The sequence below is a fragment of the Chiloscyllium plagiosum genome, unplaced genomic scaffold (genome assembly GCF_037043375.1).
Source record: "Chiloscyllium plagiosum isolate Xiang-an unplaced genomic scaffold, Cpla_swu_hap1 HiC_scaffold_24, whole genome shotgun sequence".
NCBI lineage: Eukaryota > Metazoa > Chordata > Chondrichthyes > Orectolobiformes > Hemiscylliidae > Chiloscyllium > Chiloscyllium plagiosum.
The window spans coordinates 29589267-29604924 of NW_028270162.1; the positions used below are offsets into that span (position 1 = coordinate 29589267).

The 15658-nt window shown below is 42.6% G+C and overlaps 1 protein-coding gene across 13 annotated transcripts in view; it reads right to left on the minus strand.

The window, feature by feature from the left end:
* The window catches only part of cux2b (cut-like homeobox 2b), a 327011-nt gene that overhangs the window by 56508 nt on the left and 254845 nt on the right, over nt 1-15658 (minus strand). The window lies entirely within an intron of this gene.

Here is a 15658-nt window from a genome sequence, read left to right on the forward strand (position 1 = left end):
AATTTGCCTCTTCATCTCTAAACCCTTATCAGCTTTGATTCCTAAGTGAGAGCTGATTTTTAAAAAAATCTTTGCTTGGGCTACTGCATTGGTCAGCAACCAGGACTCAGCGGTCTGGGATGGCTGAGCTCCTCCAATAGAAATAGAAAAATGATCCAAATTTCCTTCTGTGTTTATGCCCCTCCTGCTGTGCGAATTCTCTGTCCCAGTAGTCCCAGGTGCTGGAATAGGACAAATTACCCTCCTGCCAGTTCTCTTAATCTTTCACCTTTTAAAAAACAAAAAAACTGCAAATTGGAAACAGAAGCAGAAAATGCTGGTAATACCCAGCAGGACTGTGAGTATCTGCAAAGGGAGCGGACAAGTTAATGTGTGAGGTGTGGAACCTTTATCAGAAGCTTCTCTTAATGGGTTATAGCTGATACTAAGTTGTCTACCTGACCTGTTGCTGCATCCAACATGCTGTTTTCGTTTCAAACTTTTAAAATCTTTGTTAACTACACATTGCAGTTTCTTCATCAAACCTCTCATGCAAAGAAAGCAGAGGGGTTTCTGTTTTAGGAAATAAATAGGCTCAGTTACATTTACACATTTGCAGCTGTCTGACAGGTTTCAGCCTCAACTGAAAACTTCACACCTGATAAATTCTTCTGTGAACTTCACCCATCTTCAGGTGTCAAAAAAGAGACAGACTCCATCTTTAAATGAGCCCTTAACAATCATGCTATGTTTAATAAAATGTTTCCTATCTCACAAATTACTGATGCTGTCCCTTTTGAAACCTTAATTTATCGTGGTATATTTTTTATTTATGTTGTTTTTCTGAAGCCAAGGAGTTTTTTTAAACAAATCTTTGCAGAGGGTACTGTAATTCCAGATACTGTTTAGAGATTTTATTGTCATGTGTACCCAGGTACAGGAATCCAGGAGTCTCCACTCTCCAGCACCATCTCAGCATGTTGGAATTCAAAGGAGAAATTGAAGAACCATGAACAAAAACAAGAGAAATATCCAGGTCTGTCCAGGTGGCTCCTATTTCTCCCTCCCCAACACTGGAAGTCGAATGGGTCCTGGAAGTTCCACTGTCTCCAGCGGGATCCTGGTTTGAGGCCACCACTACCTGAGACAGGCCCACCAATGCCACCACCGCTGCCTCTGTGCCGCCTGCATTGGAGCCACCAATGCTAGTGGTAATATCTCTCTTTGCTGGAGCCACATTTGACATCGCCGTCGCCACCATGAGCCCACCCCACTGATGCTGCCTCCACCGCCGGTAAATAGGTAAAAAGGAGGAAAAAAAAGTAAAAGAAAAGGCAGACAGAAGAAAGGAGCAGACGAGACTCAGGCTTGAAAGCCCGAATGCTGCCTGCTCTGATGCATCCAAAGAACAGGGAAATGGTGAAAGGTGAGGTGTGATTAAACAAAAGCCACAATACAAACATTTTAGAGGCTGTTTTCAAAACATCCAAACTGTCTCATTTCACAGTTAAAGTGGTTAAGAAAAAGACACCTTCAGGGGATCTGATGGAACAGCAGCCATCCTGGCAACACCCCTTATTATGGCACCAAGCTACTGGCTGGGCACAAGTAAAAGGCAACTTTACCATAGTACTACTGGATCATAGGGCTGCTCTCTCATTGGAGAGAGGTAACTGGTGGTTGTTTCATCCAAGGGTCACCATGCCTCAGGTGAGGGGAGAGATTGAGATGGAGAGTCTTTCATGGTAACGTCAGCCAGTGTGGGAATTGAACCCTCACTGCTAAGATCACTTTGCATTGCAAACTAGCCATCCAGGCCCACTGAGCTAACCGGCTCCCAAACCAGCACACATATGTAGCAATGATTGAAGACAATGGACCCATGTGCTGAGTCGGCGTCAAAGCAGTGACAGAGATATGCAGTTAATAGTCTCAAGGATACTTATAGCCAACTTCGAGAAGACAGGCAGCATTGTTACCACGGAATGTATATACCCCACCTTCCTCCAGAAAGCCACAGTTACTTTGCTGGAGAGCGAGTTCTTTTCACAGATTTGTAGAGCACAGCAGAGATGGGAACATCAAGGCCCCAAATTAACTGTTGGACTCACACTGGCAGTTGTGGCAATTACTGGATGGTCTGGGAAAGAGTTTCAGGTTTTGGCTGAAAATGGATGTTGTCTTCTTCCAGCTACTGCAGTGCTCGCTCAGATCATATCTGTAGATTGCGTTTAGACCCAGAGACTGCGCTAATCCCCAGTGATGCTATCGGAGTCAAAGGGAATCAATGAAACAATTCCAATGAAGAGTCCAACAGCCCGTAGGCCCACTGTTGAAGAAATAAGACAGACTGGCAGATGGAAGCACTAGCTTTCGGAGCGCTGCTCCTTAATCAGCACTCTGAAAGCTTGTGCTTCCAACTAAAGCTGATGGACTATAACCTGGTGTTGTGTGATGTTTTTACACCCCAGTCCAACACTGGCACCTCTAAATCATAAATAGACAGGGGCTTTCAAGGAATGGTTCAGAGCCTGCTCTCCCTCAGATCCTTGGGTCATAGCTGCAGAGCTGGCTCATCAATTCCTTCCAAGCTCTCTGTGGAGCAATCGAGACAATTCCATTCCTCTGCTCTATCCCCAAAGCCCTAAAGCTCATATCCCTCTAATGCTCATGCTAGGCATAGGCCCTAGTTGTGGCCTAGCCACAGTTTTATACAGGTTTCGGTATACCTTCTTAGGTTTTGCACTCAATTCCTTTATTTCTGCAGCCTGAGACATTTTGCTAACTACTCTTTCAATACATTCTGCTATCTTTAGCATTCGGTGCATATGGGCTGTAATGTCCCTCTGACCCTACTCTGTCTGTGCCACTGAATCTCTCTTGTCACTGCCTTCCCTCTGCCAAAATGTGTCAGAGGAATTGAAAAGCCCATGCTCCCCAGAGAGTGGCAATGGTGTGACGACAACAGTGTGCGTTGCCCGCTCTTAGGATGTCAGGACATTGTCTTCTTTGCCATTTCATCAACCAGTACTGGCCATTGTGCCAGTGGCAAAAGTCTGAAATTCCAACAATGACCTTTCTTTGGAAAGCTTTGCACTGGGAGCTCAGTATTTGTGTCAAAATGAGCCTGAACCTGCTGATTAAATGGCTAAGTTACAATCCCTCCTTATGTGTTCCATGCAGAGACAATGGGAAAATGAAGTGAGGTGGAAGCCAGAAATCCATTGCTCGTTCTGTTTTTGGTAATCTTTTTACAGTGAAAAATAAAACATGTCAAGTAATATGATAATGATTTCTGCAAACAGGAAACTCCAGTTCTGCATGCATTATTTATAGTCATGCTGCAACTGTTAATTAAAATATTTCATTTCACAGCCCAATTTCACATATTAGCATTCTCAGCCCCATTTGTTAATAGATGTTCATTAAGTCTCTCAGCACATCCAGTCACACAGACATTAGAAAAACAATTTCCATTCCCAAAGTAATTCAGGAAGTTTGATCAGACCCTTCAGTTTAGTGATCACTAAATGCAGTACAACAGAAAATGAATACCTTGTGAAGGTGCAGCCACTTTCACCAGAGTCAGAAATCTGACAAAGAACAGAAAGATTCTCACCCTAGGATTTTAATCCAGTTACTTTTCAATGAAGTACTTGACACCCTCACACACTTAAACATCCCAATATCATTTACACTGCGACTCATCCGGTCACTTCATTCAGATCATGTAACAGCTCTCCTCATTTTGTCATGCACCCTTCCCAAGACTCTATCCACATTCCACACTAACCTGCGAGTGTTACTGCAGCGATTGGAACCTGGTGGATCCTGTTGACTGTGAGATCCATGACTGGGTTGTTAACCTGGACCAATCACAAAGCCATGCCTGACCAATATAACCAGGGGATTTAGGATCTCCTCAGTTCAGGGACTGACTCTGAGCTGCCTGGCCACAGCCAGCATACTGTGCACAAGTCAATGACGGGCGACTTGATTACAGGACATCAATCTCTGTGCATTCATTTCAATTACCCAAGCCCCTCCCTCACTGCACCTCTCTCAATGATTCCCATCTTCACCTCATTCTTACCTCCCCCTCCTTTTCAGCACCTAACACTAACCTACCCCATGCTTATCTCAGTATTTTACTTTGTCCTTTGGGAAATTCCTAATTAAGACAGCTCTTCCAGCATCTACTTTTATTTGGTGTTAATTCATTCCTATTAACCCTTATGCAATATCACTAATACAGAGAGACATCATTAAAGATGCTCTTTGACATAATAAACAGCACCCTGGCAGCAACAATATATTATTCCTTCTTGCTTTCCTTTTTCCTCTTGCTTTGGTTTGTGTTCTAAATACTGGAGCTGTCAAATACAATCCTTGGACATGTAGAAAGCTGCCACATACCCAGCCAATTATGCATGCACAGTATTCCAACTCCTTCACCTACAAAAGACTCATCTGTAGCTCCAGCTACACTTCCAGCCACTATGGCTGCTTCAAGTACTGCATGTCATTGTGTTATTTGATTTGAAGGTTTTTCTATACTTTTAACATGTTGGTTAGCACTGCAGTATAGAGTCATAGAGATGTACAGCATGGAAACTGACCCTTCGGTCCAACTTGTCCATGTCGACCAGATATCCTAACCTAATCTAGCCCCATTTGCCAGTACTTGGCCCATATTCCTTTAAACCATTCCTATTCATATACCAATCCAGATGCCTTTTAAATGTTGTAATTGTACTAGCCTCCACCACTTCCTCTGGCAGCTCATTCCAGACACGCACCACCCTGTGTGTGAAAATGTTGCCCCTTACATCCCTTTTATATCTTTCCCCTCTCACCCGAAACCTACGCCCTCTAGTTTTGGATTCCCTGACCCCAGGGAAAAGACCTTGTCTATTTATCCTATCCATGCCCCTTATGATTTTATAAACCTCTGCCGTTCCAGAGAAAACAGCCCGAGCCAATTCAACCTCTCCCAACAGCTCAAATCCTCCAACCCTGGCAACATCCTTGTAAATCTTTTCTGAACCTTTCAAGTTTCACAACATCTTTCCGATAGGAAGGAGACCAGAACTGCACGTAATATTTCAAAAGGGGCCTCACCAACGTCCTGTACAGCCACAACATCATCTCCCAACTCCTAAACTCAATGCTCTGACCAATAAAGGAAAGCATACCAAATGCTTTCTTCACTATCCTATCCTCCTGCGACTCCACTGTCAAGGAACTATGAGCCTGCACTCCAAGCTCTCTTTGTTCAGCAACACTCCTAGGACCTTGTCATTATGTGTATAAGTCCAACTAAGATTTGCTTTCCCAAAATGCAACACCTCTCATTTATCAAAATTAAACTCCATTTGCCACTTCTCAGCCCATTGGCCCATCTGATCAAGATCCCATTGTAATCTGAAGTAACCTTCACTGTCCACTACACCTCCAATTTTGGTGTCATTTGCAAACTTACTAACTATAACTCCTATGTCCACATCCAAATAATTTATATAAATGACAAAAAGCAGTGTACCCTGCACCGATTCTTGTGGCATTCCACTGGTCACAGGCCTCCAGTCTGAAAAGCTACCCTCCACCACCACCCTTTGTCTTCTACTTTTGAGCCAGTTCTGTATCCAAATGGCTACTTCTCCCTGTATACACAGCCCAGTTGCAATATTGCCAATATTAGCCTTCTGCTACTAAAATAAAACAGTTACGTAATCTATGGTCTCCTTGCTAAGCCATACATATCAGTAGAAATTTTTATTTTGAAAGAAAACCTGACATTTAATTATAATACTCAGAATATTTCATCCTGAAATTGGTCATAAATTTCCAACCCCCTCCATAATTAGATCAAGCAAATTACTGTGAGCAAGAGACAACAATATGCTGAACATTGCAGAAGCAGTTTCAGAGTGTCTCAGACAGATTTTCATTGTGTGATGTGTCTGTCTAGCCCACGCTCTCCTCCTCCACTCGCCACACCAGAATTTTTTCCCCGTTCGCCTACAGCTCAAAGGTCACGGCGAGAACGTGAAGATCTGCTCCTCAGTGGACTGGAACAATGCCATATCAATCTCTTCACGTGTTATTTCCCAAATCTAAATCAGTGGTTGGTACCTGCCACTGAAACATTTTATGCAAAATTGTGCTGACTGGGTAACAAGCATGGCCTATTTACGAATTCTGCATCAGGATGTTACACTACAATAAATCACTAATGTATGTCACATAGTGAATACGAGGAGTAGGTCAAACACCCTGTCAGCTCTGTTCCACCATTCACACTTGATCTCTATCTCAAATCCACTTTCCTAGCTCATTCCCATATTTCACAATTCCTCTAGTGCTCCAAAATCCATCAATCTGTCTTGAACATACTGCTTGAATTCCAAAGATTCATAACGCTGAGAGAAAAGATTTCTCCTTATCTCAGCTCCAAGTGGTTGACCCTTGTCCCAAGACTACACGCAGGGAAAAAAGCCTCTTAATACCTACTCTGTCAAGTTCTCTCAGAATCGCTTTCTAATGTAACCTATTTTTTAATCAACCTGTTTAAAGGTGATATTACATGCCTCTGGAGCAGGGTGCACTTGAACCCGGGGCTCCTTATCCAGGGGCAGTGACACTACCACTGTGGTCCTCCTTATGCACAGGCCATGCTTACTTCACGGCATTGTTCCAATTTTAGTCTATGTGCTGCTACACACTTCAGTCAGATCCCCTTTCCATCTCAGGGACCCTGATGTTTCTCCTGTTTCCAGGTCCCTTTTACCTTCCCATTCCCATATCGCTTGGTTCCTAGAATCAGGAACCACAATCACTTTGACATGAACTGATTTATATACGTTTAGTAAAATCTCTTAGTTCTTGTTTTCTACTTCCTTATTTACATAGCCCATCAACAGGTTTGGTCTCAGTGTTACATTTTACAGCCACAGCTTTGTAACATAAACACACACAACTAAGTCATTCATATTACGAACCTCTGCTTTGAACCTAGCGCTACACAATAGCAGAACAACACCACTTAAATGGCTTGAACACACGCATTACAAATAATTATTGCATGTACATATGAGAATATTTCAAACTAAGAGTGATGCATGAACATCAACTAGCCACGAAACGACACGACCAGCTATCCTTAGTAGCCACACACGCAGACAACAAGCAACATGAATTCGACTGGGACAACACTACTATCATAGGGCAAGCCAGATAGAGAACAGCCAGGGAATTCCTCGAGGCATGGCATTCATCCACAAACTCCATCAACAAACACATCGACCTGGACCCAGTATACCAACCACTACAGCGGACAGCTGAAACTGACAACCGGAAGCGGCAGGGACAGACCACTATAAACACCGGAGGAAACATCAAAGAAGCGCTTCGCAGGAGGCTCCCAAGCACTGATGATGTCGCCTAGCCAGGGGACGAAACGTTTGCAACAAAAACTTCCAGCTCGGCAAACAGAACCACAACAATGAGTCCTACAAATTTTGGCTAAATGTGAGTTGCATTGAGGTTTTGTGGAAGATTTGATGGGGCAAAAAGGGTGGGCTACATGATAGTTGGGCCCTCATTCCTTATGTGGAGACCATCCTGACTCTGTCCACCCTGAGGGCCTGACTGACTGTAGCCACACCCCTGAATTGTATTGGAGGTTACTCTTGCCTTACTGTCTTGACTTTTGATACTATGGCTTTAAGAGGTGCATGTTTTCCAGGTTTTTTTATGAAGAAAAGTTAAGACAGAGGTGCCGAGTGGTCTACTGCAAGTGAATAAATAGCTTCTGAGGCCTTGTGGTTTGTTTTTGAAGTGGAACAATAGAAGCTGTCTGAATGGGTGGGATCAAGCTCCCACAGAACCAGGGTTTTAGTTTTAGCTTTTAATAGCTATTGGGGTCTTGAAGCTAGATGTGGAAGCTCTTATTCCTCTCTCTGTTACAACTAAAAGCTGGCGCTCTCTTCCTGTTGCTAGAATTCTATGTGAGACAATCTGTTTTACTGAATTTGCCTTTGCCAAGAGTCTGCTTATGGGGTGTTACAATATTGGAACAGTTAAGGAGTAGTTTATTATTTTGTTAAGTATTTCGGTAGAGTTGCAGTGAAGCCAATTTTTTTCTTCTTATTTTGTCTATATTTTATCTATAGTGTATGAATAAAGTGTGTTTTGCTTCCAGCCTAATATGTTGACCAATCAAATTGCATCCTGAATGCAACGCCTGGCACTTGCCTTCAAAATAAGCAAATGTTAGGGTCTAGGCTGTCTCCTTAATGTGTTTTGAGGGGGTTTGATCTGGTCCATAACAACTGGGACCCCCTGAGGGAAAACTATCTCCTTGTCTTGTCTGAGGCCTGCTAAAAATTATGACAAACTTCCTGCCTCTGCATCTATATGCCAACCTTCTCAAATATGAATGGACAGTATATGAAGGCTTTGCTGACAAGGCCCTTATCCTGAGAATGAATTAAAGCACATGCACTCTTACAGCCTTCCTCCAACTTACTAAAGATTCATATGAAGAATAGTAACTCAACATCCATCATCTTCAAGGGAAACACTATGAACAGTTGGCAGAAAAGAAATGGACCTCAGGCTCTTGTCATGTTGTGGCTCTCCCCATCCTCACCTACCAAAAGAATATACTTTCCCTCGAAACCTGGACCACAGGTTCTGATACAAATAGGAGAAGAATTGATATTGGTTTCCTCTCTGATAATCTAAAGATGTCTCTCAAGTCTTCCTGCGTAGTTTCCCCTACAGTGTCTGATGATAGCACAGGAAGATCAAGCAACAGATTGGGGGATTTAAGAGATTGCTGAAGGATTACAAGAAACTTTATGTTGAACTAAAAAGTAGAACCACAAAGGTTTAAATCTCACGATTACTCCCTACTTTATGTGCAAATTGGCATAGAGTAAATAAGGGTAGAGAAGTAAACACGTGTCATCAACATTGGTGTGGGCTCCCTTTCATGGGGCACTGGCACCAGTCAGGGAAAGAGAAAGCTGTTCAACTGGGACAGGCTTCATTTGAACCAGGCTGGAACCGGAATCCTAGGAAATCATATAACCAGGGCTGTAGATGCAGCTTTAAAACAAATGGTGGAGAGGGAGAGGTCTCAACTGAAGCAAAATTGATAAGATCAAAAATAAACAAGAGGCAGAGGTATGAGGTAGGGAAGAGGCAAAGTTTGGGAAGTAGAAAATAAGTTGAAGAGCGCAACAGAAATCAGAACCACAATATGCAATAATGGTAAAAAGTCAAAGCTTAAGGCCTTTTATCTGAATGCGCAAACTTTGTATCTAAACAGAGGAGTTAACAGCACAATTAGAAATTAATGAATATGACTTGATAGCTATTATAGAGACATGGTTATGGGGTGACCATGACTAGGAACTCATTATTCACGGGTATTCAATGTTCCAGAAGAACAGGCAGAAAGGGAAAGAGGGTGGGGTGGCTTTCTTAATAATGTGTGGTGAAAAGAAACAGTGAGGGAAATAACTCACAGATAGAAATGGTCTACAGGTTCCTTAAGAGTTGCCTCACTCCACCAATGCTCTTAATGTTTTTAGTGAAGCGGACACCGCTGGGAATACACTTTATTTCCCCCTCCAACTCCATTTTGATTTCGCCCCTTCCACTCTCCCTACCCTCCCTGGCCTTTGATGGTGTACATTGCCTGTAATTGGCTTTACAAGTAAATGTCTAATTGGTTACATGGGGGATTTATTGGTGGCGGTTAATCATAAAAGACAAAGAAAAACAACATGTTGAATTGGTTGTGGGACAGCTGGTCAGTGGTGTGTGACAACATTTCTGAAAGAGAGGCAAAAAAAGAAAAAAAAGAGTTGCTTCAATGTAGGATAAAATATAAATTGGGAAATAATGGAACAGTGTAAGATTTCTACACTTGCCATGAGTGACTTTGACATGCACATTGACTGGACAAATCAAATGGAGAACGGTAACATGGAACATGAATTTGTAGAATGCATCACGGATTATTCCTTAGAGCATATTGTTGCGCAATATACACAGGAACAGGTTATTTTATATCTCAGATTGAGTAATGAGGTAGGATTAAGAAGAGGTTGTGTAGTTAAGTATTCTCCAAGGAATAGACATCACAGCATGGTAAAATTTCAAGTTTAAGTAAAGGCACATATAGGGATATTTAAATAGGGGTATGAAGAAAGTTGTCTAAGTTGGCTGGGAAATAGACTGTTGGGAAAAGCCAGTGAGTGTGCAATGGCAGACATTTAAGCAGGTATTTATTCCACTTTGCAGATATTTAATCCAAGCAAGAAAGAGCCTTCAACAAGGAGGTGCCACCTGTAATTAACAAAGGTGATCTAGGAGAGTATCCAATCAGAAGTAAGAGGGTAACTAGAGAAAGGGTTGGCCCACTCAAAGACAAAGGGGGAAAGCTATATATGGAGTCAGAGAAAATGGGTTAGATTCTTAACGAGTACTTTGCATTGGTATTCACCGAGGAGAGGGACATGATGGATGTTGAGGTTAGGGATAGATGTTTGATTACTCTAGGTCAAGTCAGCATACAGAGGGAGGAAGTGTTGGATATTCTAAAAGGCGTTAAAGTGGACAAGTCCCCAAGTCTGGATGGGATCTATCCCAGGTTACTGAAGGAAGTGAGAGAGGAAATAGCTGGGGCCTTAACAGATATCTTTCTAGCATCCTTGAACACGTGAGGTCCAAGAGGACTGGAGAACTGTTAATGTTGTCCCCTTGTTTAACAAGGGTAGCAGGGATCTCCGGGACACCCGCACCAATCAACCCCACCGCCCCATGGCCCAACATTTCAATTCCCCCTCCCATTCTGCTGAGGACATGTAGGTCCTGGGCCTACTTCACCATCACTCCCTCATCACCTGACGCCTGGAGGAAGAACGCCTCATCTTTCGCCTCAGAACACTTCAATCCCAGGGCATCAATGTGGACTTCACCAGTTTCCTCATTTCCCCTCCCCCCACCTCACCCCAGTTCCAACCTTCTAGCTCAGCACCATCCCCATGACCTGTCCTACCTGCCTATCTCCCTTCCCACCTATCCGCTCCACCCTCCTCTCTGACCTATCACCCTCATCCCCACCTCCATTCACCTGTTGTACTATTGCCTACCTTCTTCCCAGTCCCATCCCCCTCCCATTTATATCTCCATCCCGGAGGCTCCCTGCCTTTATTCATGATGAAGGGCTTTTGCCCGAAACATTGATTTTCCTGCTCCTCGAATTCTGCCTGACCTGCTGTGTTTTTCCAGCACTACTCTAATCTAGACTCTAATCTCCAGCATCAGCAGTCCTCACTTTTACCTGCCTGATCGAGGTAATTATAGACTGATGAGCCTGACACCAGTGGAAGCTGCTGGAGAAGATACTAAGATCCATTTACATTTGGAAGAAAATGGGCTTACCAGTGATAGGCAACATGGTTTTGTGCAGGGAAGGTCATGTGTTACCAACTTAATAGAATTCTTTGAGGAAGTGACAAAGTTGATTGATGAGGGAAGGGCTGTATATGTCATATACATGGACTTCAGTAAGGTGTTTGATAAGGTTCCCCATAGTAGGCTGATGGAGAAAGTGAAGTCGCATGGGGTCCAGGGCGTACTAGCTAGGTGGATAGAGAACTGGTTGGGCAGCAGGAGACAGAGAGTAATAGTGGAAGGGAGTTTCTCAAAAACGGAGAACTGTGACCAGTGTTGTTCCACAGGGATCTGTGTTGTTTGTGATATACATAAATGATCTGGAGGAAGGTAGAGGTCATCTGATTAACAAGTTTGCAGACAACACTAAGATTGGTGGAGCAGCAGATAGTGAAGGGGACTGTCAGAGAATACAGCAGAATATTGATAATTTGGAGAGCTGGGCAGAGAAATGGCAGATGGAGTTCAATCCAGGCAAATGCGAGGTGATACATTTTGGCAGATCCAATTCAAGAGCAAAGTATACAGTAAATGGAAATGTCCTGAGGAAAATTGATGTACAGAGAGATCTGGGTGTTCAGGTCCATTGTATCCTGAAGGTGGCAATGCAGGTCAATACAGCGGTCAAGAAGGCATAAGGCATACTTTCCTTCATCAGATGGGGTATTGAGTACAAGAGTTGGCAGGTCATGTTACATTTGTAAGGACTTTCATTTGGCCACATTTGGAATACTGCATACAGTTCTGATCGTCACATTACCAGAAGGATGTGGATGCTTTGGACAGGGTGCAGAGGAGGTTCATCAGGATTTTGCCTGGTATGGAGGGCACTAGCTATGAAGAGAAGTTGAGTAGATTAGGATTATTTTCATTAGGAAAATGGAGATGGGGGGCGGGGGGGGGGTGGGGGGGAACCTGATTGAGGTCTACAAAATCATGAGAGGTAGAGACAGGGTGGATAGCAAGAAGCTTTTTCCCAGAGTGGGGGACTCAATTGATAGGGGTCACGAGTTCAAGGTGAGAGGGGAAAAGTTTAAGGGAGATATGCGTGGAAAGTTCTTTACGTAGAGGGTGGTGGGTGCCTGGAACATGTTGCCAGCGGAGGTGGTAGTGTCATTAAAGATGTATGAATACATGAATGGGCAGGGAGCAGAAAACTGGCGGCAGGTTTAGAAAGAGGATCTGGATTGGCACAGGTTTGGAGGGCTGAAGGGCCTGTTCCTGTGCTGTAATTTTCTTTGTTCTTTGTCTAAGGCATGCAAAGTGGCATAAACTAATGGTAGGCCAGAGAATTGGGATATTATTAATAGAGAACAGGGAAATGGCAGATAAGTTAATCCAATATTTTGCAAGGGTCTTCATTCTGGAGGAGACTATAAGCATCCCAATTGTCCTAATGCCAGGAAAGACATTGTAGTCATCACTATCACAATGGACAAAGTTTCTGCAAATTAATGGGGCAAAGACCAACAAGTTGTCAGGACCTGATGATGTGCATCCCAGGGTTTTCAAGGAAGTGGCTACAGAGATAATGGAGGCATTGGCTATAATATTCCAGAATCCACTGGATTCCAGGAGGGTTCTCATGGATTGGAAAACTGCTCATGTGTTGACCCTGTTCAAGAGGGAGGAATAGCAAGTAGGAAAGTATAGGCCAGTTAGCTTAACACCTATCTTTGGGAAAATGCTATAGTCCATTATTAAGGAAGATATAAAAAGATATTTAGAAAAGCTTAACATAATGAAATAGTATCAACATGGTTTTGTGAAAGAAAAATCATGTCTGACTAATTTGTTAGAAATCTTTCAGAATATAACCAGCAGAGTTCATAAAGGGGAACTGGTAATTGGATTTCCAGAAAAATTCAATAAGGTGCCATACAAATGGTTATTGCACAAGATAGGAGCTCTTGGTATTGTGGGTAATGTATTAGCATAGATTCTGGATTGTTTAACAAAGAAGACAGACAAAGTAATGATTAATGGGTCTTTTTCAAGGTTGGAAAGATTTAACTATTGGAATGCCACAAGGATCAGTCCTAGGGCCTCAATTATTATCTAGATTAATGATGAGGAGGAGGGAGTAGAGAGACACCAAAAAGGGCAGCACAGAGGGATCTGAGTGTTTTTGTGCATGAAACACAAGAGGTTAGCAAGTAAGTAAGAAGCAAGTGCATGTTTTCCCTTTGTTGCTAACCAGTTGGAATATAACAATAGGGAAATGTTGTTACGACTACACAGGTTGTTGGTGAGGCTGTATCTAGAGTACTTTATCCAGTTTTGGTTCCTGAATCTAACAAAGGATATATAGGTATAGGAGGTAGTTCAAAACAGATTCACTAGGCTGATTCCTGAGATGAAGGGATTGGCTTATCAGGTGTGAGTAAACAGATTAGGCCTTTATTTGTTAGACTTTAGAAGAATGAGTGGTGATCTTATTGAAACATACAAGATTTGGAGTGTTTCCAGACACTGCACAGAGTTGCTGTTGCTTTTGCTGCTAACTGATTGCCTTGGAGTTGATGAAGTCATCTCAATAAATTCAATTGTACAGACTGGTAGCAGAGGTGACTCCTGGGTCTGTGTTGTTACATCACCTCCCTGTGTGAAGTAGGAAGCTTAAAAACCTCGTAAGACCTACCTGTGCCAAACTCAGGGAAAGAGATTTCAATTACCCATTAGAGATGCAAAGTCCTTTAGCAGCCCCGCGGCTGCACCCTGGGAGGGCAAGGATGCAGTGTCAACATCACCCAGAATGCACCCTGATTGTCAAAACAAATGGTGGCACATATTCAGTCTCTTGTTTTAGCACTATCAAATCTTGAGAGCTGGAACTTTGTCCCAGAGTGGAGTGGCCACTGTGCACGGTTTACAATACCAAAAGGGACAGTGCTGTCTGAACATGGTCCGGGTCCCAGGGATTAGCACTGCACTATCTACATCCCACTCTTCTGGTCTGTGTTCATTTTTCCAAACTCCAGAGAATACAGACTTATAAAACTCAATCTCTCCTCACACGCAAAACCATTTTATCACAGGAATCAATCTCATGAACCTTTGCTGCACTCCCTCTAAGCTAAGTACATCCTTCCTCAGACTGGGAGACAAAAACTGCACAGTAATTTTACATTAAATAGCAAACAGCAACAGCCTTGAATATCACTGTGAGTCGCTATGATCCTTAACGAATGACAAAAAGCTCACATTGGTTTTGACTGCAAATTTAGATTTAAATTTTTGACAGTTTTTGAATTTTTATCCTTTAGTATTTTCTTATTTGGCCCAGAGACACACAAAATATCAAGTACAATAACACTTAAAAGACTCTGAAAATATAAGATACATTGTCTCGAGCAATTCTATGCTGCACAGATAAAGTGCTGTACTGGCAGGAATCACAGATTGCAGATAAGATTTTATGGATGAGGTTATTGGCTATCCTTTGAGCCCAGCTCCCCCCACTGCAGGACTGGGATTCCTTAATGATCTGTTGTATTAGACAAGGAAACTTGCAAAGTTTTAGACAACCTGCAGCATCTCTAGTCAGGTCATCAATCAAAGAACAAACAGAATTCGAGGTAGTCTATTCTGATAGTTATAATATTCAGAACACAAAAATACCTTTGAAGTAGGAGGATATGAATACGCCTGTGCGTTTTGGTGAAATGTGAAGTTCTCTGTTAAAGGCCAGCAGACTCAACATGAAAAACATTCACAATTACAGAAACATGTGTTCCTGGCTTTTGTAATTAAGAGGATTCAGCCCACTTCCTTTCTATAGTCTGTGCAAACATTCTGTATCTGTCCGCCAGTGGTTATTTAAAGCAGCTGGAAACCTTTGGCAAGCATGGAGTTGTTTAGAAAATGTCACAGGGAAAAAGGAATTAAGCTTTCAATGCAAATTTCGGACAAAATATAGTGATATGATAAAACATGGACTGAATTAAAAAGCAACCACAATTTTCTAACTCAATGAGCTGCTGAGGTTTTTGGGGTCTTTTGTAATCTCTGCAGGATTCTTGTACACTTCACAGTAGTCCAAGCACATAATGCAGTACACAACAATCCAATGGGATCGTTCTCTCCTGGTACAATGAAACGCTTAAAATCATCAAGGAAGTTATTATATGGCACCAGTCAGATTTAACACAAATAACAAGAGCATTTGATGAAGAAAATTATTTTGTGAAACAAGTCATTACTGGCT